Raw genomic sequence first — 23,921 nt, forward strand, 5'->3', positions numbered from 1 at the left:
AAGAAATATAACATAAGAAACGTTGATCTGAAATTCTGAGCCTTGTGTGAAAAAAAATGTATTTGGGCAAGAATTACAACTGACAATTTGTTTGAATGAATTACCCACATGGGCTAATGCTAAACTACACTGTAGGATCTAGTTCATTCACATTGTCTCTTCTGCCTCACTTTAGTGACAAGCTAACGTTACTGTAAGGCGGGTGCGTTCAGTTCTTACCTTTATCCATGATTTTGCCATGTATTGTGTCAAACCCAAAATACTCCCTGACATTACTTTACATATGGATTAGTGTCATGAAGTTTCCTTTAGCATAGCATGCTAGCTTTCACTCTGGTTTTTGTGTTAGCAAAGAGAGTGACAATAGCCTAAGTCAACAGGTTTGAGCCAGAACAATCTTAAAGGGGGTCAGTTGGGCCCATTAGCAGGGTTAGGTATTGAGAACTGGTTCAGAATTGGAACAATGCCTTTTAAACGTCTGTCTACATTGCTGGTTATACATGTTTTAACTTTTTTTTTAAATGCCAAAAATAACGCCAAATATCCATTCATTTGGAAATCAGTAGCATTCGGGGGCTTCTCTGTTCCGAAACATGACTCAACCTCTGTGTCATTGCCTGGGAAAATCTTGGTAGTGTAGCTCCACTAAAGAGGAATAGGAAAGTGTGTAATGTGTATGCGTAGCAAGTGTGTGGTTGAACGAGGGAGCGAGCAGCAGAAAAATGACAGTGAATGTGAGCAGAGGAAAAGGTTGGCAGTAAGTTGACAATCCGGCACTAAAGGTACAGTATAGGCTACAGTGTGGAATTTAATAAACACTGAAGCTGCTCAAGACCAAGAAAAGTCTTGTCTATTGTTTCCCCAACTGCTGGAAAAGTGAAGGGGGTTAGCTACAAAGTTAGTGACAATGGATTAGCCTAACCTGAAGACGCTGAACAGAACACAGAGAAATATGTGGCTGCTGAGTCTCTCCTGAGTTTTGCTCAGCGCATCAGAATAAGCTACTGCTGGTATGAATCGAGAAAACAAGTGTGAAATAATGAACATTTATGAGCTTGAGAGTTCATTCTTGACCTTAGAAATAGTTTGACAAAATAATCTTAACTCAAGGTCCATCTATTGGCTTTTTCTGACGCTTTCAAATGCATGTCACAGTTTTATTCAGCTGAACAAACACAGTGGAAGCTCAGTTACAATTATTTTGTCAAAGTTCTTATTCAAAATATCAGAATCAGAACCATTTGAACCAGGAATCCTTTGAATACAGGTGAAATTTGTAAAATTATCACAAAAATCAAAGCAACACCTGAATTAGTACATTCTAGAGGATTATTGCACTGTCATTTGAATATCTCCAAAGCTCTCCCACAGGTGGGAAGCTGTTTCACAGAAAAGTTATAAGATTGTTCTCTACACTATATTTTTCTGCCTTTATGATTCTTTTTAGGTAGAGCCTGTCACTGTGATAAATCGTGCCCTCTGGAGAGTATGTTGCGCATTGGCCACAACTAAATTCACAACAAAAGGTATGGTAGCCAAAAGCCCCCGTAGCTATGTTAGCATGGTTAATCAATAGAGCACATTGGCATGCTAACCTAGTTAACAATTAATTATTTTGTCATTATTTTAGTACATTTGTGAAATAACTACACATTTGAAACAAACACACAGGAAGTGGGACTTTCTAGTGACGAGAACTCTGACTGTACCATGATGAGTAAAGTGCAAGAGTGTTTTCAGGAAATACTTTTATAAAGTAGTTTTTAACAGCATTTATGTCAGAATTATCTATTAGTACAATGAGAATAACAAATGTTGTTTGTGTGGTTTAATTAACCCTAATTTTGTTTTTTCACTGTGTGAGAAGCTTCCTGTTTAAAAGCCGCTGTAGAAGCTCCTCAGTTCAGTCAGCTCAGTTTAGCTGCAATCTTGCTGGTGGCATCATCTGCCCAACAGCCATGGGCCTAGCTTAAAAAAAGCCCAAACACACTGAAAATGTCTGACGCGTGTGTACGGAAGCACAACTATTTTTTAAAACGGCTGAACGCGCACTAAAAGCATTATGAGGCACGTCAAACTGCCTCGACGCCCCTGCTCCGACCTTGTTTGGATTTAGGAGTGTCAAACAAGGACTCAGCGACCAAAACTGTTTTTTCTGCGGCTGAAAAAGAGAGAGAGATAGCGCGAGCCAGCTGAGAGCACCAGCGAGAGAGAGAGAGAGAGTGCAGTGTTGGTCGAGCGAGGAGAGGGAGCGGCGGTAGTGAGAACAAAGCAGTGAACGAGAGAAATAAAACGTTATTTTCTGATTGTTTCACAGCGGTTACGTTGTAAAGCACAATAAATAAGGATGAAACACACAGATGATGTACTGTGGAGACAGACACTCTTCGTTTTATTTTCCTCCTCTGCATTTCTCCTTTTCATTCGTTCATTACATCCAACTAATACAGCAATAAATAAAAAGAACGGGACAAACCAGTGTTGGTTCTCTGGCGTTGGCGTTTCAAATGTGATGCCTGCATTGCGCCATAGGAACATCAAATGAGACGTGTCTATTACCGCTTTCAGTGCATTTAGGCCTTGTGGTTTTCTTTGATTAATTGCTGAGTTTCCTCATGTTCTTTTGACAAGTTTTGACAGGGTTTTTTTAATTTGTGTATCTCGTTTTTTCCAACCTCAACCTCTCAAAACCAGCCTGAACAGTTTTTTTTTTTTTTTTTCCTTTTTTGCCTGGAAAAAAAGAGCAAATAATCCATACACCAGGTGACAATGTCGTTGCCTCCATGTGTCCTTCCTCCACCACTCTGCCAATATTTACTGAGCTGCACAGTTTTGTCAGTTACAATTATTTTCAACTACTGGTGTGGTCCTTCAAACGACTCAGCATGTGCAAAAAGACTACTGGTTTGATTACACAACACCCTTTGGCCTAAATACCAACCACTACAGCTGGGAAACACCAGGAACCACTCATCTGGATAACACCTTTCTTCAGCATCATGCTTATGGGGATTGCTCTCACTGGCAGTAACGAGTTTTACAGGGTAGTAAGACTGAGAGCGCTATGAAATGAGCCAAATACAGTGAGATCCTGAAAGAAAACCGGCTGCGGAGCCCATACAGCCTCAGACAGGAAAAAGCACGAGAGGCCAAGGAACGGAGCCAAGGAAAATTTGGAGTGGCTTCAAGTCTCTGAGTGTCCTTAAATGACCCAGCCAAAGTTTGAACTCTACCAAAACAAACTGTAAAGAGAGCTGAAGATCACAGTTAACTAATGTTTTCAAGTCTGACAAAACCTTAGAAGATCAACAAGGAAAATCTGCTTAAATCAAACCATCTGAAGCTACAGATTTAAAGCTTGAATCTGCTGAAAACAGTTACTGATTTGAGGCTGTGTGTTGGTACTGTGTGTAAGATTTCAATATTGTTTTTAGCTTAACTTCCTAAATCTGCTTTCTCATTTTAAGCCACTGTATATCAATTGATGGCACAAAAGTGTTGCCTATTGAAATTACTATAAACAACAAAGTGGGAAAAACTAAAGGGTTGTAAAAATCTTCCAAAGCCACCACAGGAAGCGGAGTCGGATTTGGCATTTAACTGAGGTCGTTATCATTGGAGAGAAGTTCAGTAACCGGCTCAAGGACACAGCAGCAGCATTCACACTGACTGTTGCAGGGTACAGGCTAAACCCTGTGATTAAAGGACAGGAGAAATGATCCTGCATGATTCCACTACAAACAAACATCCCTCTGGTTGCAGATGGTCAATACCACTTCTTTGGCATTGTGTTTTCTATTAAAATAACACATTACAGTATGTTTTCTACTCATTAACTCTTGTGAATGACAACACTTTTAGTCATTTTTAGCAGGAATGTTACTATTGCTGTCATTCTTCCATGTGCATCCCAGCAGGCTTTGACAGTCACTCTGAGATGAAGGTCAAAATTATATAAAAAGACTGACTGCTGACTGATTTGAACCAAATGAAAGATATATTCACCAGGCTATTCAAAGCCTTGTAGCACAAAATGAACATAATGAATGTGTTTACATGGACATTAGTGTCATATTGCTAGTTTCTGGAGAACTGTGTTATCCTGATTTTGAAATACCCCACCATGCTAGCTCGAGATCACCGATAAAAAGCAGCCAAGAATGGTCGGTGTCACAGATAAAGAGAAGCTCAAGGAGACTGTCATAAGAATGCCAAGTGTCAGAGAAAATCATTTTGACCATTTTTAAGAGCCAGGAGAGTCTGTGAGTATGTGACTGATGGACAAGCAACACAAATTTGGAATTATTTCATATTTTACTTTGATGTCTTATTAACAGGGTGGTCTAATGTTCGGGCTGAGTATTACATGAGAATCAACATCCTTATTAGTTATATATTGGTATATGTTCTGCCAAACCAGCTGCTCGTTTTCCATATTCTGTGTTGCATATAGAGTATGTTGTCTTGTGATGCATCATTATCCTGGAAAGGTCAAACCCAACTGCATTGTTTGAAACAAGCCAGGTAAATAAAGTTTCTTAAGAGCACTAGTATGAAAATTTTTTAAAGCTACTGCCAATTTTAACACCAATTTTTTTTTCAAGTGCCTACCTTTTTGACCCCAAACTCACAGGTACATGTAATATTTACACACACTTGTATGTACGTATGTATGCCGTGTGAGCAGCTGTTTCTGACAGCTGCAAAGTATGTGCAGCCAGCCAAATCACACCACCCGCCATGGTTTGTCAAAGGTTCTGCCTCATCGTCACTATCACAGTTTTCCACATTGTAGTAGCGGGGTGAAAAATGACTGCTCTTTGGCTGCCTTGTTGACAGATTTATGACCAAAACGGGGTATAAAAGCATCTATAATCTGTAATTATAAGAATAGGAAAACAGTAGTGTAGTGTACGTTTTTGCTAGTACGAGCGGTTGTCAAAGAGGTCGGAGATGCCGCGGTTTCTGGTGTCTGATTGGAGCCGACAGTTAAATTCATAAAAGTTCCAGATGTCCCTATGACTCTTGATGTTTGAAATATTAGTAATAATAAATATTGCTCCTCAACATATTCTTTATATTTTCTGGCTCACCCATAGAGAGGTCATCTTTGTGACAAAACAACACCCACATTTGTGTAATAAACAGCAAGTCAATAAACAGCGCAGTGTTGCATTGTTTGGAGGAATGTCTCTAAATGGTTACTTATGGAGTTAATTTTGGGTCCAATAAACAGTCAAAGGTTGTCAATGCTGTGGTGCAGATCACACAAATCACACACTCATGGAATTCATAAAGGTTGTCTAAAGCCATCTTGACATTTTGATAGTATCTTTTTTCTCTTCCTTTGGTAAGAATCTTGAGATAATCCCACAGAGCCAGTAAAACCAGTATTTGTAGATCCATTATTTAGTTTGTGTGTAAATTCTTAACTAGATCCTTAACTAGATTTACAAAATCAGGTTACAGCATTAAAACTTAAAGATCCCCTCCAGACATGTTTTAATCCAGAGGAAACCACTTACAGTGATCACGGTTACAGTCATCAACCGCTTATATGGATCAGCTCAGGACAGAATCATCCCTTTACAAATGCTGCTTAAAGAACTGGCTTATAGTAATTAAGTAGTCCGCTTACAGTGTCTTTTCATACAGACAATATATGGGGAAAAAATTAAAACTACAGTCATTCTGTTTTTTTTTACTTTACTCCCATGATACATATATCATATGTACTTGGCAGCTGCAGCACCATTATTGCCTCACGGTACCCCGTCTGCTTCCGGCTGGTTACCTCAGGCTGGTGCTGTGTGCGCGTTTAACTCATGATGAGAAAAAGAAAGTCATTTTCTCTCAATGAAAAACGTAGTCTCTTCAAAGCTTATGACAAACTGCCAAAAACAAGCCGACGAGCAGTGAAACTTGGTGTTCCTCAGGCTACCTTTTGAACAGTCATGGCTGCTAGTGATGGATACAAAAAAGGAACGCGCATGGGGAAAGCACCTGCAGTTGAAGCCGCCCTCTTCAAGTGGATTGATAACGTCCAGTCATGTAATGTCCCCTTAAGCGGGCCTTTGGTGAAGGAAAAGGCAGAAGAATTGGCAGCGAGCCTGGAAGAGGACAATATCAAACTTTCCAAAGTTTTGAGCGATTTAAAAAGAGAGAGAACATTGTGTTGAAGAAACTGCAAGGGGGAGACTGCTGAGGCTTATATAGTGTCATGCGATGGATGGCTTGAGGACCAATGGGGACAGATAAGACAAGAATACACAGAGGAAAACATTTGGAATGCCGCTGGGGGAAAAGAAGGAACTTTTTGTCATTGGCGAAAGTCAGAACCCCCGCTGCTTCAAAAATGTGCGCACACTGCCTGTCTGTTACGCAGCCAATGCTTGTGCATGGATGACTGGGAATCTCTTTGTGAAGTGGTTGAAGGAGTGGGATCGCAAATTGGGCCAAGAGAGAAAGAATATTCTGCTACTTATGAACAACTGTACAGCCCATGATGTGAAAAACACAACACTGAGAAACATCTGACTTGAATTAATGCCAAAGAACACAATCTCCATTCTCCAGCCCTGTGACCCGGAGATCATCAGAACAGCTAAAGCCTACTTTCGCAAGGAGATGGGCCGCACTGTAATGCACCAAAATGATGAGGCGAGCAGAGCTACCGCTGTAGACATTGCCAAAAAAAAAAAAAAAATCAGCCTTGCTATTCTCATACTACAGGATGCCTGGGCTGACGTGAGGGACTCCACAATAAGAAATAGCTGGAGGAAAGGAGGTCGTGTTACAGGAGGAGGAACTGAAAAAACTGTTGATCCACCTGGCCAGATCAGCACCGAGGAGTTTGAGCAGTGGATTGCAACTGATGACCCACTGTTACTGATGATGAGGACATCATCGCGGAGGTGAGAGAGCGCTTTGGTACCAATGCTGCTAGCATTGAGGAGGGAGAGGAGGAGGAAGAAGAGGGGACCAATGTGCCATCCTGGGCATTTTAAAGACTGGTCTGCTGCAACTTTGACCTTTCACATCACTTTGCAAAAGAAGTGAAGCTAGTTTCGGACAAAACCATGATCCAATGGACAAGTTTGTGAAATGACTTTTCCGGGCGGCGCAGAGCTGACACATAAAACAGAGGTAGCCTCATTCTGTATTTTGTTGTTGTTGTTGTTGCAGTTTCTATTTTTGACTAAGATCCAAACATTTTATGAACACGTTTGTACTTAAACTCTGCTACCAGTTCGCATTGATAGCCTACAGTTTATTTTTTAGGCCTGTTCAAAATTTAGCAATGCACTGAAAGCACCGCCAGGCTGTGGCTCACTAACCTATCTGCACTACTGACATTACTACTGTACTACTGTATTTGTAAACCGCACAATACTGTTTTAGGCTATAGCCTTATAATAACTGAACTACAATGATCTGTATTTTACATACAGTACTGTACTGTATACTTACTTACTTAAGTTGTAATTTCAAAAGCGTTTGAAACAGCTGTTCTGTATTTTCAAACAGTCAATAAAATTCAGTAAATAGTGAAGCTGTCTGTTTCATTACTTTATATTCATAAAATATAAATATATTTGTGAATATGTTTGTATATCATGAATAAATGCACAAATGTCAATCTGCATGAGAAACAAGAAAAAGAAAAAAAATTGGTTATAATAATCATCTGCTTCTAGTGCTCAATTTGACCCTGACAGATATGATCACTATCAGCCGTTTACACTATATATACAAAAAAATTACAGCAAAAAAAACTGAGCTTTGAATAATTTGTGTCAGATATGTTTTTTCCACAAAAAAATTACCCTGTCAAAATCCTTAAAAAGACACCACCTCCATTTAAATGTCAAAAATTCAGCATCTATGAGTATGCAAACATTTCTCGTTTCAGAAGTTTAATTGCTGGACTTCACTCCAGAATAAAGTGGAGAGTGAAGAGAACAAACGACATGGGATGCAACGTCATGTAACTAATGTCACAAAGTTTTTCATTCATTTAAAAATATTATCCAGCACTGACTGAACTAAAGAAAGCTACTGTGTGTATTTAGGTTGGGTGTAAAATCTTCCTGCTGGTGATTGTAACGTCTTCGACAAGTAACATGATGTCAGCTCCGCATTTTGCCTCCAACAAATTGCCACTGGATCATAAAACATTTAAATGTAATAGACACCTTGGGGAGTCACAGTGACACTTTGACTCTCAGTGAATGAAACCCAATATTGCAGGTTACTGACAGAACAAATTGTGCTTTGACAAGTGAATTATTTGTCTCACATTTGACAGCTTGATTGCTGATGAGGCATAAAACATCCTATCACCGGTCACTATGTCCTACATGTGAGCAGTTGTTTCTGACAGCTGCAAAGTGTGTGCATCCAGCCAAACGTCACAGCAGAAGAGGCTTCAAGTTTCATCATCACACTGGTGGAAGTTGAATATTGGACCATGATTGGCTCCAAACTAGCGGTGATGTCATCCTCATTCTGCACGGAGAAGATCTAACATCCAAGTGAAGGAACAATGAGAAAAACACATTTCTGAGTGGAGGGGGACTTTACGCAGTGTCTGTATCAATGTAAGTAAGGATCTTAGAAATGTATAAATTGGTTGCTAGGAAACATCTGTCCAATCAAAAGCAAGCATCTACATCCAGAGAAAGTCAGTGTAGCATCACAAGCTCTCATAGCTCTCTTTCTTCCTCGCCATTTCCTGTCTGCTACTCTATTGTTACATACAGTATCTAATAAAAGCAAAATGCCACACAGATAATATAAATAATATTAATAACTTCAAAAAATAACTGTTCATTTAAAATGAGAAGGACATATGTGATTATGCAACCTGTCTGACATTATTTAAACAGTCTTAATGGAACTGACGGTGGAAATAAAGTCATAATGATTATTTTAATTGACCATAATTTAATCAGTATCATTAAACATTTCTGATGAAGAGTCAGGTCAACCATATTCCATATTACCTATTTTATTCTTTAATCTAAATGGGTAATAAAGTGTAGTATTAGCAACCTAGTAGTTTCAGTTAAGTCTGCTATGCAGTTCCACCTGGAAGTAACTGAGTGGAAATATTTAGCAATACTTAAGCTAAATAGGCTACGTTTGAACTTAGGAATAGCTGTTACAATCAGCTCCGACTGTGGCAGCGCTGATAAGCTTTTACAGTAAGTGAAAGCTACCAAAGTCAATTTCGTCCAGTCATTCAGTAAAAGAACAGTAATCTGTGTGGACACAAATTACTGCACTGGTTAAACTTCTAGTCACTGCAGAGGGGGGAGAAGGTTAGAATGAGTGTTAAACTGAAACTAACAGGAAAAATAATTCATAATCATAGTGATAAGTAGAACACTCCAATCAAGCACAGCCATGTTGTGCTGTTATGATTGGTTATGAGTTCAGTGTGAGTTCACAGAAATTAGGTTTCAGTTTAGTTTTGAACATGAGATGTGTAAATCATACACTGGCCCCCATAGTATGATAAAATGCCCTCTAAAGTGTCCCTATAGTATGATAAGGATGCCTGGTAGAAGTTAAACCTCTGCCTAGGCATGTTAAAACATTTTAAAAATTCATCCTGTCATGAAACTGTTATGAGATCTGGAGGAGTAGCCCTTTTGAGTAGCCCTGCTAACAGAGAAACAAACAGATGGAAGTCAAAACATCTTCCTTGGTAGGGGTAAAAACACACATGACAAAGGCAAAAGGGCTAGTTCAGTTTTAGTGCTGTTATGTCAGTGCATTATCATCCCAAGGAACTGGAAAGGCATGAGAGCTGCCAAGGCTGTCAAGGATGTTTGCCAAATCTATGACATGGAGGAAGATAGTATTGCCACTGAGCTGAAGGTGTTCCACTCTTCCTATGTTCTCCCTACCAGCAATGTCCACGCTATGCTTATGTGCCTTAAAGAAAATGATGTGAACACAGTTTTCCCAAAACTCCTCAAAATATATGCTACATTACCAGTGACAGCTTCATCTGTCCAGCGATCATTCTCCAAACTGAAGCTGATCAAGACTCAGCTTTGAAACAGAGGTTGAGAAGGAAGGCTCTCAGATCTTCTGCTGTTGTCCATTGAGAGGGACATCCCAACTGACCATAACAATGTCACTAACATTAACAAACTCATGACCAAAGAATTCTCCTTTTATTTCACCAATCTTGCTTCTCATTTCTCTGACAAACCTGCTCAAAACAGCTAAGAGGGGTGTAAATCTTTGGGAATCTCACGATTTGATTCCAATTCTTGGGTATCTGATTCAATTCAGAATCCATTCTCAATTCAAAATCAATTTTTGACTGAATGAATATAAAAAGGGGCATAATTTTCAGTCTCTTGCTCCAGTATACTGTGTGCTAAATCATTCACTACTGTCCTTAGTCTACTGAAATACAATAGGAAACATAACTGGCAATTAAGATAAATCTTAATTTGCAGCTTCACTCTTTTTGGCATTGCCCACCACACGCTCAGATTCTTCAAACAGTCCAATAGTTTCACACTCAATAAGAAAACATTTTGGGTGGCATTCTGGCTCTCTTCAGGCTCCTTTAGTTGCAAATCATTCATTCACTCCACCTCTCTCTGATGCAAAGTTTCAGATATGGCACAGAAAAGGAATTCACCCCTTCAAAGATCTTTTTATTGATGGTATATTTCCATCATTTGAACAGTTACAAATTACATGTGATCTGCCCACCCACACACATTTCTTCAGATATTCACAGTTGCAAAACTTTGTCAAACAAAACACTACATCCTTCCCCAACATTCCAAATAGTTCACCAATGGAATCCATATTTTTGTCAAATCCTTTGATTAAATGAGGCACTTCCATTATTTATGATACCCTTTCATATTTAGATTGCACCACCTCCTGAGATTATCTAAAAACAGCCTGGATAAATGATCTAGGAGTAGCTATCACAGAAGAGCTATGGACAAAAGCCCAGACATTGGTACATTCCTCAGTCTGTGCGAGACATGGACTTTTGCAGTTTCAAGTATTACACCGATTACACTTAAGAAAGAAAAAGCTCTAAAAAATGTATCCAAATATAAATCCTGCATGCGACCAATGTAGGCAGTCACAAGCTGCACTAGCCCATATGTTCTGACACTGCCCAAGAATAACAACATACTGGCAAAACATCTTTCAATCACTATCGGACATCATGGAAAGACCTGTTGATCCTAATCCACTGACGGCTGTCTTTGGAGTCAAAGGATCTGATCTAGTGCTAACCAGCTTTGAATATAATGTGATAACATTTGTAACCCTTCTAGCACGCAGACTGATATTACTAAACTGGAAGCAAGCACAGGCTCCAACCCACTCTGCCCTTATAAAGGATGTTATGCAACACCTGCATTTGGAAAAAATTATTGTCATTGCGAGGGTGTGAGGACTAGACCAGATCTGGCAACCCTTTATTGACCACTTCAGTAAGATTGAACCAACCCCTCCTACAGCTAGCCTGGTTTAAACACGATTCACAAAAGCACTATTGACCTATTCAACATCCACTTACTTTTTTATCCACTTTATTTTTACTCTTTTACTCCAGTATTCCCTTTTTATTTTTTCTAATTCATCTTGTAATACATTTTCCTTCTGTCTATATTTGAACTGAACTTTGCAATACTGCTTTTTCCCCCCATACATGTATTATTCACCTGTAAAACATTGATAAAATATCTGTACTAAAGAGTTGCCAAAAAAAAAAAAGTTTGTACATTGAAAATAAGTATTATTCCAATACTGTCAGCTCAACACTATGCTCTACTTTGTAAAAACCCACAGAGATCAGTTTGAGTTGACACTGCTCAGAGAGTCTTTGTCATTTCTGAGGTGGTAGTGAGGATGTCACCTAAAGTCAACATCACATTTACCTCTTATCAAATACACCCACACACAAGATTCTCCATCTTCACAGTGGAGCTCATATTAGTTAACTGATAAACTAATCAACTGAAAATGATGAAATATGATTTACTATCCATAATATTTATTTACCATATTCACAAGTTAAGAACACTTCTGCTAAAACAGAAAATTCAAAGTTAAAAACGGCTCCATTTAACCTATCTTGAGAATGTCAAAATACTTTTATGACTTCTTATATCTCATTATCTATTAGCCGGATCTTTTAGAGTGTTTTAGCCAGTGGTGGAAGACATATTCAGATCCTTTAATTAAGTAAAAGTAGAAATACAGCTGTCTAAAAAAACAAAAATCCTGAATTCAAAGTACAGAAGTATTATCAGCAAAATGTACTTGAGGTATCAATAGTATAAGTATTCATTATGCAGATTGGCTTCTTTTAGAGTGTTTTTATTATTATAGTATATTTGTTTTTAATCACATTTTAATGCTGTAGTTCATCAGTTAGAAACCAATCTAAGATACTTTGGGTAGATTCATATTAATATTACTGCATCATATTATATATAGTAAGTGTATCATGTTTTTTATGATACTGATACTAATACCACTACTACTACTCCCACAAAGTGCATAACATGAAACTCCTTCCGACTAGTAAACTGAATGTTCTTGTGGTGTGTTTGAGCCTTGCCTTCCTGTTTACCTGTTGGCCTGTACGTTTATCTGATATGTGTTTGTCTGATTCAGTCAACACTTGTCTAACTGTAATCCTGCCTCAATGACCAAGTGAACTACCTTTAAACCCGACCTGCGTCGCCACTTGGATCCCGTTACTTGTACCGTCACTGGAAACCTCCCAGCCGATGTGATTTGATTTCACAAACAATAGCTCGACCTAACATGTGCAAAATGCATGAGAAGTTGATTACAGCCATTGAAAGCTGCAGGGAGGGTGAAAAAAAATTAACTGGAGACCATAACTGAATATAGCAAGTGCAAGATAAATTAATGTAATTGCTGTTGTCGGTCCTCTTAATTTCTTTTGGTGGGAGGATTTGGTAAGGTAAATTATGCATGACTGCAATTATGCAATCATGAATTTCACTGAACTTTAATGGTCCATGTTAAAGTTACAACTAAATACTTCCACATGCAGTTGAGAAGTGCTTATGGTTCACTGATGAGATGTGTGACTTCCATATTGAGGTATAACCATGCTACCAGTGTTCAAATTTCACAATATGGATCATAATATGTACATGACAGTGATAATCTTTAAGCCTCAGAACCTCATTCTGTCTTGGAAACATCAAATTATACCAGGCAACACTCCAACATGTTCGCCTGTACTTGCATGCTAACACACACTTGCCAACGTGTAGCCGGCGGCTTCATCAGCGACTGCATCAAGCGAAGCAGCACCGCAGTACCGGCCTCGTCCATGCTTGTATCATAACACGGTGTGATATCTGAAACATGTCTGCTGTATGTCAGTCATCACGCTGAGGTTTTTAAATTTAGATGTGCTTTTCATTCTACTGCTAAAGCACTGTTACAAAGAGCTGCAGGGAAAAGTCTATTAATCCATTATCCAAGTAGCTGCAGACTCATTATCTGTCAATCATGTAATCAGTTCAGTCGTTTTTCCGAGCAGAAACGTATATCTCGCTGTCAACGTCAAGGTGGTGCCATGTCTCATCACGGCTTCATGGAAGACGTACTGTAAGACGCATCAAAAGCAGATTTTCTTTCAAAAAGTTACTAAATCTGATGAATCTCACGTAGATGTAAAGTCTAGTTATTGCAGTTTTGGAACCTTTTTTATGTTCTTTTTGTTTGGCTTATTTTGCTTTTTCATGTTTTATTGAAAAATGTGATTTTAAATTGTTTTATTGATGCTGTTTTTGTTTAGACGGCAGGAAGACTACAGACCACTTTGTGGATTGTGAATTAAGGTTTTGGGCTGTTAGTCAGAAAAAGCAGACTGAAGACATCACCATAGCCTCTGAGGAGCTGTTAATGCTACTTTTTTTTTTTTAAGATTTCATAAAATAAACCATTAATTAGCTGCAGCCCTACTGTTATATTTTCTGAATAAGTAGTGTCAGGTGACAAACCTGTGTACGGTGAATTGTACACATTTGCTCACAAAACAAAGTCCATGTAGTGGTTGTCTTATAACATGAGATGTACATTATCCAGCAGTTTTTAGAACAAACAAACCTGTTGAACTCATTTTTATGCAAAATGAAAAGTGTTGCTTATACTGATGAATCCATGGAGAATTATCACTCATCTCTGCAGCTTTATTGAGGTTTTTTTTTTAGCCTTTTTAAACACATTGTTTCAGTTTTACAGCCCACAAACGTCACTCTCATCAGCGTGGTTTCCAGTAGCAGCAGACAGCTGTTTCCAGCAAACAAGCTCTGATAAAACCACCGTACACCACCTGCCTATTAGCCGGTGAGGACAGTGCAACATGTAGTTGCGGGGCTGTGCGTCTATCACCCTGTTTTACTATACCTCTGCTCCCTAGTGGCATAAAAATCAATGCAGTTCTCAGGAATGCACATATCAAGTGCCAAAGTAATCACACACATCATTTGAATGCACGCTGTTTCAGTTCCTTTAAGACATTAATAGAGATGAAAGGGAACACAAAGAGAGACTTGCAGCTCAGCTTGACCTCGGTTTAGGCCAGCCAGCACGTACACACTGACAGGAAGTCAGTAAGCCTGCAAAATTATAAGACACACTAAGTCAGCATGTCCATAAAGTATGTTAAATTCATGTGCTTATGACATGTTGTAAAAGGATTTATTTTGGATTGCGTAATTCTAGCGACCGCAGTCATTTCCAGGTAAACTCAGAAAGATGAGTGAAGCTGAAACTTGAACTGAAGGCAACATTTAATCATAAGATAATGAGTATAATACTAGCAGCGGTTGCATATTTATTATATTACATATTATTATAATGAGATATTTCTAATGCTACTGCCTAAGCTGCAATAGATATTTTTAGCTGTATTATTTCGTATTTATTTGTAGAAGCAAATGTCTTTGTTCAACTTGCCAACTTTATTATTGCAGTCAGTTACACTTGACACCCTGTAGGCAAATACAGAGATTTTTTACATGATTGCATGTTTACTTGTTGAACATACAGTTTTGGCTGATTGTTGCTGAATCAAATCTCCCAAAAATGATTTGAAAAATAGAAATAACTGCTCTTGAATCAAATCTGAGGAATTAAATAAAAAAAATAACTTATTGTTCAGCAGTGACAGCAGCTTAGAGGCCTGACTGTAGTAGAAATACAATGAGTTTAGTCCTCACAATACCCATTGATCAAAAACACCTTGAGCAAAGCCGGAGCAGACGTCTTCACTAAGCGTATCGTGCTCTGATGCCACAGCTTTCCTTTATTAGCAGTTGAGACTTGTACAAAACTGACAACTGTCATCATAGGGGTGGGGCATCCATCTGGGCTAGAAAGCAGCCTAACAAGTTTCAACAGACACATCAAAGGACTAATTGTATTCAATATGTAACGTTAATACTGATGCTTTCCAGCGATTTGCTCGGTGCTGTTTCCACTGCATGTAGACGGATGACATTATTCTAACACCTGCTGTATGTATGTTATGTACCGCTGCACGCTTTCTAACATCAGCTCTGCCCTGAGAGATGATGAGGTTCACACAAGCTCCCACAAAACAGCAGCCAACAGGCAGAGGGCAGACCTTAAATACCCTCAGCTGAGAGCTGATGCTGCCTTCAGTAGCTCCTTGGAAACTCCCTGTTTGCATGATGCAAATATGACATGTCATGCACAGCACCGCTAATTGTCCCTAAATAAAAATGTTATTATCAACAATGTATCAAAATGATTGTTTATGTACTTATGCTATAGTTTTTAATCAATAAAGATAAATAAACCATGCAGACAAATCAAAAAAAGAGTTTAAACGTCAAAATATGTCTTGTAAAAAATACTCTTATTCACATTATTCAACATATTTATACTTTAAATTAAAAACTTCTATTTCTCAACTAGCTCCCAGTAAAATGAGAGGGCTGGCAGATGGTTGAGATGCTTTTGGTCTGTGGTTGCTATCTTTCACAAATAAATGAAGTTTTTGTTTGTTTGCTTTTGGCATTAAAGATGTCAATATGCTTTTGTGAAAGTGGTAAACAGTACTTGTAACACCAGCTGCTGAGCTATCCGCCCCTCTCAACCTCACATCTCCACTTCAGAGGAAAGTCACCTTGCTGACTCGTTCACGCGCGAGTACACTCGTGTTTTCTGACAGCCTTTGAAAGCATCATCTTATGCTCATAAGGTAACATGTCACCTATCACACTGCAAACTACAACGAGGCAAAAAAAACCGAAAGATTGTCACTATTTTTCTACAGGCCCAGCAAACTTTAGCAGACACTCACAGACAGATCTCTCCGCAGGAATAACGGGACAAAATTTTGTCGAATGAAGCATTAGCAAACAACTCAGTGTGTGTTTGTGCAGTGATACACTGAACTGTAATGTTCAGAAGTCCAACCTTTAAGGTCACTAATGCACTGTGAAGGGCCATGCTTATTCTGCATGCCAGATGTTCATTGAGCGCTTCGGTGAAGTTCATGTTGCAAAAGCGAAAGCAAAGGTTACGTCAGAAACTGTAAGCTTAAATATATATCTGACATATTTTCAAGACCACCGGAGTAAAAGTGAACCAGACCAGTATTATGATAAACTGGAGGGATGCCCTGCGCTATGAAGGGAACGATAACTTGGGCCCATGAACCAACTCCCTCAACTCTCCATAAAAGCTAGCACGAGTAGTGCTGCTCTCCTCTACTGACAGAACCTCCAGCCAGATATCTGTCAATTTAAAGTGCTCTCGCTTTTTGTTACGATTACGAAACCATACAAATAACAAACGAGTAAGTTTCTGGATGACTACGAGCCAGTGTTCAATTCGGCATGGATAGAATACACAAGAAATTGAATACAATATAAACTTTCTTCATAAATTCTCCTTTTTCCTGCTATCTCATTACGACGGGCGCAGGGCGCAGTAAACCCGCTATAAAGTTAAAATATTACAGTAACAATGTACTGCTTGGTGGATAAATTGTGCTCCAAATTGTCAGAAAGACTCAGATAATTCTGGAAAGGTCTAACGTTAACGTTCAACCAGGTGTGAAGCGTCTGCCTATTAGCAAGGCAGCACTGAATTGCAAAAAAAATGAATGTAGTTCGGCAAAAACTATTCCGTTCCACATAAAAACACATTTATGGCTCCGTTAAAAACGCGAACATTAGTATGAACATTTAGCTTAAGAAGCTCAATATACGCCACCTCGCTGCTGTACTGTCAGTTTTCGGAGAGGCTGTCATTGGCTAGACTGTTGTCAAAAAAAAACACCCCAAAAACGAAACATACCGCATATGCAAGACGAAGCTCGTATCCAAATATTATATGGAGTCCCAGTGCCTGTGCATTCCTCCTCAACTGGAACCAGTGTGGATCTCCGTCGGGTGAAGTGGACGGGACACAGCGCCGGGGTTTAACCTGAAATGACCCGCGCTGGTGCAGATCAGGCGAGGTCTGTGCGCGTGTGTCTGCGTGCGGACTGTATCTGTGTGGACACAGTGTGCTGCGGCTGTCAGTCTGAGCTCCAAAAACTTCAACATGGAGCCGAAAACAAACGTTAAAAAGCGACACACTAACGAAACTGACAATTGTAGCGCTCCGACTGATCGCTACGGGGAATCAGAGAGCTGAATCAGGGGCAGGAACCGAGCAAAACAAGCCTCGCCCTCATTACAAACTCCCAACTTTAGTTTTTTTTTTTTTTCGACGGCTGGCTGTTTTTACAGTAGGCCTGGTTCATGCCGACAAGGCAGGAAACATACCGCTGAAACTTACTGCATGTGTTCACGGACACTAGGGGGAGGCTGTTCAATGTATTATTATTATAATTATTACATTTAGTAGTCTTAAAAGTTAAAATATTATTAAAAATAAATTATTCCTTAACTATTTTTTATTATATTTAATTTCACATTTATATTTATATATTTTATTATTACATTATATATATTTTTCCATATACATATATATATATATATATATATATATTTTTTTTTTTTTTTTTTTTTTTTTTTTTTTTTCAGATTTTATGAGCATGCCCATGTGTCCACCAAATCCTAACCGGAAAAAAATATTTTATGTAGGTCACCAAATTATAAGTCTACAGGGAACACTGAATGCTCTGAATGTTGGCCTTGTAAATAACTAGCTTGGTAAACTTTGTTTTATCTGGTGTATACCCTAGCAAGCGGACTGTTCCAATTTCTTACTGGCATCAGCATTAAATTGGCTCTAAACACATGGCAGAATCACAGCTTGCAGGTAAATTATTAGTGGAAGGTTTCAAAGTCTTCTGCTTTCGAGGTGAATGGTGTCTCTGTCATGCATAAAGTGCCTTGGCTGGGGCTGATCACTTGATGAGGGCCTGCTCGCTTCACTACAAGGACGTCCTGATTACAGTATGTATATAAAAAAATAAAATAAAAGCACATAAAAGTTACAGTATACATCAACAGCAAATCATATATAAGAACAATAAACCTTACCTCATATCACCTTTGCTTTCCTGTACTATATGTTTGACTTGAAACTTCTCCAAGTGTGTAAAAGGGTAGTAAATGGGTTGTTTTTTGCAGCGAGTTGATGTCTGTGCTTTAAATACCAAATTATGTCTGATACTAACATAACAGAGAAGGCTACTGTACAGATTATCTACCACTTGATGACATTTTAGCTCCAGCAGACGTTCTGTATGATGTCCATGGAGAAATGTATTTGTTTAAATGCAAACAAAGACAGAAGGCTCCAGTCTCACGATACTCTTACATTATCAATGTTGACTGAGCTCAGTGCATTGCAGGTCTACCTTGTCTACTTGATTTAGTGGTTTCCTAGAATTCCCACAATGTCTTTCAACAGCTTGCAGAGAATGGGTGTGAACATCTTGTATTCAAATAAAGATTTGTGTATGAGAGAGACAATAACATTAGTAAAAGAAAAAGTAAGAGTGCTGAATAAAGCTATAGAATGCTGTGTCTTCTTGTTTAAATTGAGGTCAACATGGTGAGAGATGATTTTCTGCTGTCTAACTGCAAATATGTCAACATAATGTCACAATGTCTTTGCAGGAAGAAGTACAACACACCAAACAACAAGATAGTCTCAGAAATGCGAGGTGCTGCACAGCACCGCCTGCCATTTGGAACTAAATTCAATATGAATATACTCATTTGAAGGTGAATTTTTGTTTTAGGGACGATGTGCTCAACCAAAAATTCAAGGTGAACCCCCCCAACCACACACACACACCTTCAGTATACAGTATGTGGAGCACGAAGCAGAACACAAACACTCCAGGAAGATCGCTGCGGCATGCCAAACCACAGCTGCATATGTAAACCACATGACCTGTTGTTGTATGAGGGCTGATGAAAAATGCAGAACCTGTTTGCATCAAGTGTGCTGGTTCCTGGGAAGAACATTGTGTTACTGATCTAGTGATCATTGCACTGTCAAGGTCACACGAATATAACAGGGTGAATGAGTTCACATTGAGGGACTTGCATGCTGTTCACATGCACGTTCACAGATTTTCTAGAAAATGAGAGAAAGAATTTACTCAGCTTCCACGTTTGCAATCTTTCAAACTCCATTAAAGCTTCTGTACCTTAATTAATATTTTTATATTATCATTGGATGAAATGACTGTTATGTATGGCTCAGTCTCATAATTCTCATCAAATCCATTTCCAGCAGCAGCAGGCACCTGTTTTTCAGCAAAAACATCAAATAAATCTTGACACCTTATACATGCCGAACTGACACAAACCACACACCAACACACAGGCGCTTTGGATGTTTAGATTCTTATCTTTCATGCACTACCATCAGAAAGGCACCCGATTGGTCCCAAATGTAATCTGCAGCATGACAATGACCCCAAACACACAGCCAGAGCCATAAAGAACTATCTTTATCAACAAGAAGAACAAGGAGTCCTGCAACAGATGGTTTGGCCCCCACAGAGCCCTGATCTCAGCATCATGGAGTCGGTCTGGGATTACATGAAGAGACAGAAGCAGCTGAGATGCCTAAACCCACAGAAGAACTGTGATATCTTCTCCAAGATGCAAGAACAACTGACCTGCCAAGTACCTAAAACACTGTGTGCAAGTTTTTTCTGTCTACTGCACTTTGTATGAAGTTAATTGATAAATAAAATCTATTCATGGCATAATTTTTGAAAGCATCCTCACTTTTACACATTTAGTGCCTAAAACTTTTGCACAATATTGTATTCCACATACATGATGTGTATGTTGCTAGCTAGCTTACAGCTAGCGTCCATAAAGTCAGAACGTCTGTTTGGGGTAAATAAACAGACACTGCCCAGCAGTGCAATCATGATTGCACTGCAATCATTATTCTCAAGTGCTCCTGCTTCCTGTTATTATACTGTCTGTTATCTATTGGGTATGTGGTAAAGCACTGTCAAGCAAATCCTCCAATACCCTTCAAAGGTCTTTCCATAAGAACATTCCAATGATAGTGGAAGTGTTTCCAGTACTGTGGACACGTTGTACTTGCTGTTTAAGTCAGTAGTGTTTGATATTCTTTATCAGTCACTCTTTTCTTTGTCTTTGTAGCTATTATCAGTAAAACTGTTTTTCTGTTGATACCAGGAAATGAAAAAGTTAACATGCACCACAAATGTTTTGTTTTTTTTTTCTAGAAAAGCACAACCAGCAAAGTGTAGAATTTTTAATTACCACTGTAATGTCCAACAGTTTCATAATGGGTTGCTTTGCAGCATCTGAAACCTGCGTTGAAAGATTCTCTCTATGTCTGTATCGGGGCCAACATAAGCATTAATATAGCCTACCTGCTCAGTTCATTTTATTTCCACTACATACTCCTTGGAGCATGGTGGAGGAACCATTTAGTTGACACTTCAATTGTGTTTAAACTCATCCAATCACTTGTATTCAGGGAGTAGCTCAGAGCAGTGCAGGCTGTAAACACTTGCACATCATAGATCACAGGCAGATTTGAGTTTTAGTTGCACAAACATCCTTCATTGTGGAAGGTCAGTAAACAATTAGCTATTAGAGTCTAGAAAGCTTTAAACCGGCAAGAATTTTCTACATCCTGTGTTTTTTTTTCTTTTTCATAGGCTAAAGCCCTAACCTGACAAAAAGCAGTAAATCAGCTCAATTCAACAGCACAAAAGTTTTCAACTACAGCTTAGAACCTGACTCAGAGCATCATCACGGGAAACACATCCAGAAGCAAAGGAGTCACGAAGAGTCTCATCAAGCAGCCCAAGAAGAACCAGCTCAGGATCAACGAAATTAAGGGGGTGAGAATTGATTTTTGATACTTGTTGTCATCCAGGGAGAGGACGGTAGAAGGAGGAGTGTAGAAGGTTTCCAAAAAATACTTTGGAACAGACATTATTACAGTGAGCTGATGGAATGGTTTTCAAAGTCAACACCCTGGGTTGAACTTGAAAAATACTGTAATGCCATTTATTGTGGTGTCTGTGTGCTGCACTTCTTGTGACCCCAGCCTTAAGGCCTGGTCACACTAGCATTTAAAACTTGACCTGCAAATTTGCACCATTAACCCATAGCAAGCCATCTTGACAGCACTCACCTTTGAGGTGATGGAGAGCCAGAGAGTCCAAAATGGAGGAAGCTATCGCAGCATCATTCACTTTTATTTAACTTCCTCTGTTAGAGTAAAAACTATTCCACAAAAAACAGTGGTTTGTCAATGGTACAAACTTTTTAATAAACAATGTGAGCCTATTATCCAGTTAGTAAGCTAAGCTATCAGTCAGTTAGCAAACTCATTAGAACTTTATTTTCCCTCTTCAAAAACCCTTTACTGAATGAAATGGTGTGCAATGATAAACAAAATGCCAGGAGGGAGTAAACAGAACAGCAGAGAGAAAATCGACTAAGCTCTGGTAACTATTGTAACTGACTAGCACTAGCCCAGCTGGGCTATGTTGCGAGTTAGCGGTTATCTAACTGAAGCTGTTTCCACTCAATCTGTCTCAAAATGCTATAGCTGCCAAACCATTAATGTTAATGGTGGGACAGTTGATACATCTGTTGTGGCTGCTAAAAATTTACACTGAGTTGAATTCTCAAAGTTTAAAATTTTCAAACAAAGACAAACACTTCACCAGGTGTCTTAAACTCAAATTATGTAGAACATTCTGGCCAAGTTGTTCTCACCATGCATGTTAAATGATAACCTTTAAAGCTAAATGATAACCTTTAAAGAAAAGAGTTAGGACAAATTAAAATGGCCGGGCTGCATATGAAAATATACAGGCCGGATGTAAACATGTGTGTGGGCCACTGGCCAATAGTTTGAGACCCCTGAACTAGACCAAGACTTTGAGAATTTAGGGTAATGTGTTATGCAAGGTATATTGTTGGTGCCAAGTTAGGAATGAACAGTCTTTTAACACAACACCTTGTTCTTGCCACTCTGTAACTATAATCTACTCAGCCAAAGACCTTTAAGATGAGTTACATGCTACTCATAAATTGTCAGCTGTAATAATGCAAACATCTGCCACATTGTAAAATCCGTTAGTAGTCAACAGTCAGTTCTGTGTTAGGATAGAGACATTGGATCTTTATTTATTTAGTAACTACATTATACTCACTGTGTTCATCTTTGTAATAGTTTTATCTTCTGTATACTCTCTATTTTCTATTCTTTTCTATCTTTTTTGCTTCCTGCAGTGACCCAGTTTCTGCACAAGAATCATTAAAGTTTCATCTGATCCAATGCAATGTAATCTGATCTAATATTACTCTCAACTTTGGCTTTGATGTTTGTATGGCCTATATGGGATGTTTTCAGTGGATCTTAATGGGCTTCAAGCTGTGGGAGATTTTAGCTTAACAGTACTTTTAGACTGCTGATGTCTTATCTTAATGACTGTCCTGAGGTATTTAGCAGAACAACTTTCTTTCTTTCTCTTTTCTGTTTTCGGTTGTGGCTTCAGAATGTGTTTTGCAAAGGAAGTCTTCCTCTAGAGTTTGACAAGAAAATCGGTATTGCAGAGTGGTCCTGATGAGTTTTCCATTAACAACAGCTTGGGGCTTAACAGTAAGTCAGTCACTGGGCCTTCTGAGAAATCATCCCCCTGCGAGGAACTTGTCAATATCCATATCAGATCCAATGTAAAGTATGGGAAATTGGCTGCCAAAATATGATCACGCTGCAGAAATGCTTTAATGTTTCCAAAACAATGGCGTTAGGAGTGATTTGAACCAAGTGGCAACTACCACTGCTTGAGGCTAAAGCCAATGCAGAAGTATTTTGGAAATTATTGCCCTGTTAATAAGATTTGAAGACTTATAGTGGCTTTGATGTGTGCCGTGTGGGTGTTGATTGACAGCTGTGATTGACAGTTGACTCTCCTCCTGCTGTCCACAGCTCCTGGACTCACACTGAGTTCAACTATTATTGTAATATTTCAGTAAGTTTAATAATAACAATACCTGCCCCGCTGGCACAATTTAGCTAAAGTAGCCAAAGTGTGCAGCGCTCGGTGTTCCCACTAGGCTAGCGTTAGCTTATGTCTGAGGTAGTGGGATGTGTTTCCAGGCCGTGAGAGGAAACACCCCACAATCGTTATTTGGAAGGTCCTGGCCCCAAATGCCTACTGTAAGCTGCACCTCCATGGCTTCAAACCGGCTTCAATGCAAACCAATGGGTAACATCACACTTCACTACATCCATCGTTATATACAGTATATGATTTGAACTGATAATTTTATTAATATCATGACAACTGTCCCAAAAAGCTAATTACCAGAAAACCTAATTCTGTCATCATCTACAGATTCAGCTGCACATTAATATAT

The 23,921-nt window shown here is 38.9% G+C and overlaps 1 protein-coding gene across 2 annotated transcripts in view; it reads right to left on the reverse strand.

Annotated features, from left to right (window-relative positions):
- The window catches only part of thrb (thyroid hormone receptor beta), a 124,615-nt gene extending 106,785 nt beyond the window's left edge, over positions 1 to 17,830 (reverse strand). The window contains exon 1 of one of the 2 annotated variants that reach the window (XM_042436031.1): positions 17,377 to 17,830. The gene's annotated coding sequence lies outside the window, so the exon portion shown is untranslated. The remainder of the gene's footprint in view (positions 1 to 17,376) is intronic. The other variant, XM_042436033.1, reaches the window with a different exon arrangement.
- Positions 17,831 to 23,921: the final 6,091 nt, after the last annotated feature.

This window comes from Thunnus maccoyii, chromosome 15 (genome assembly GCF_910596095.1).
Source record: "Thunnus maccoyii chromosome 15, fThuMac1.1, whole genome shotgun sequence".
NCBI lineage: Eukaryota > Metazoa > Chordata > Actinopteri > Scombriformes > Scombridae > Thunnus > Thunnus maccoyii.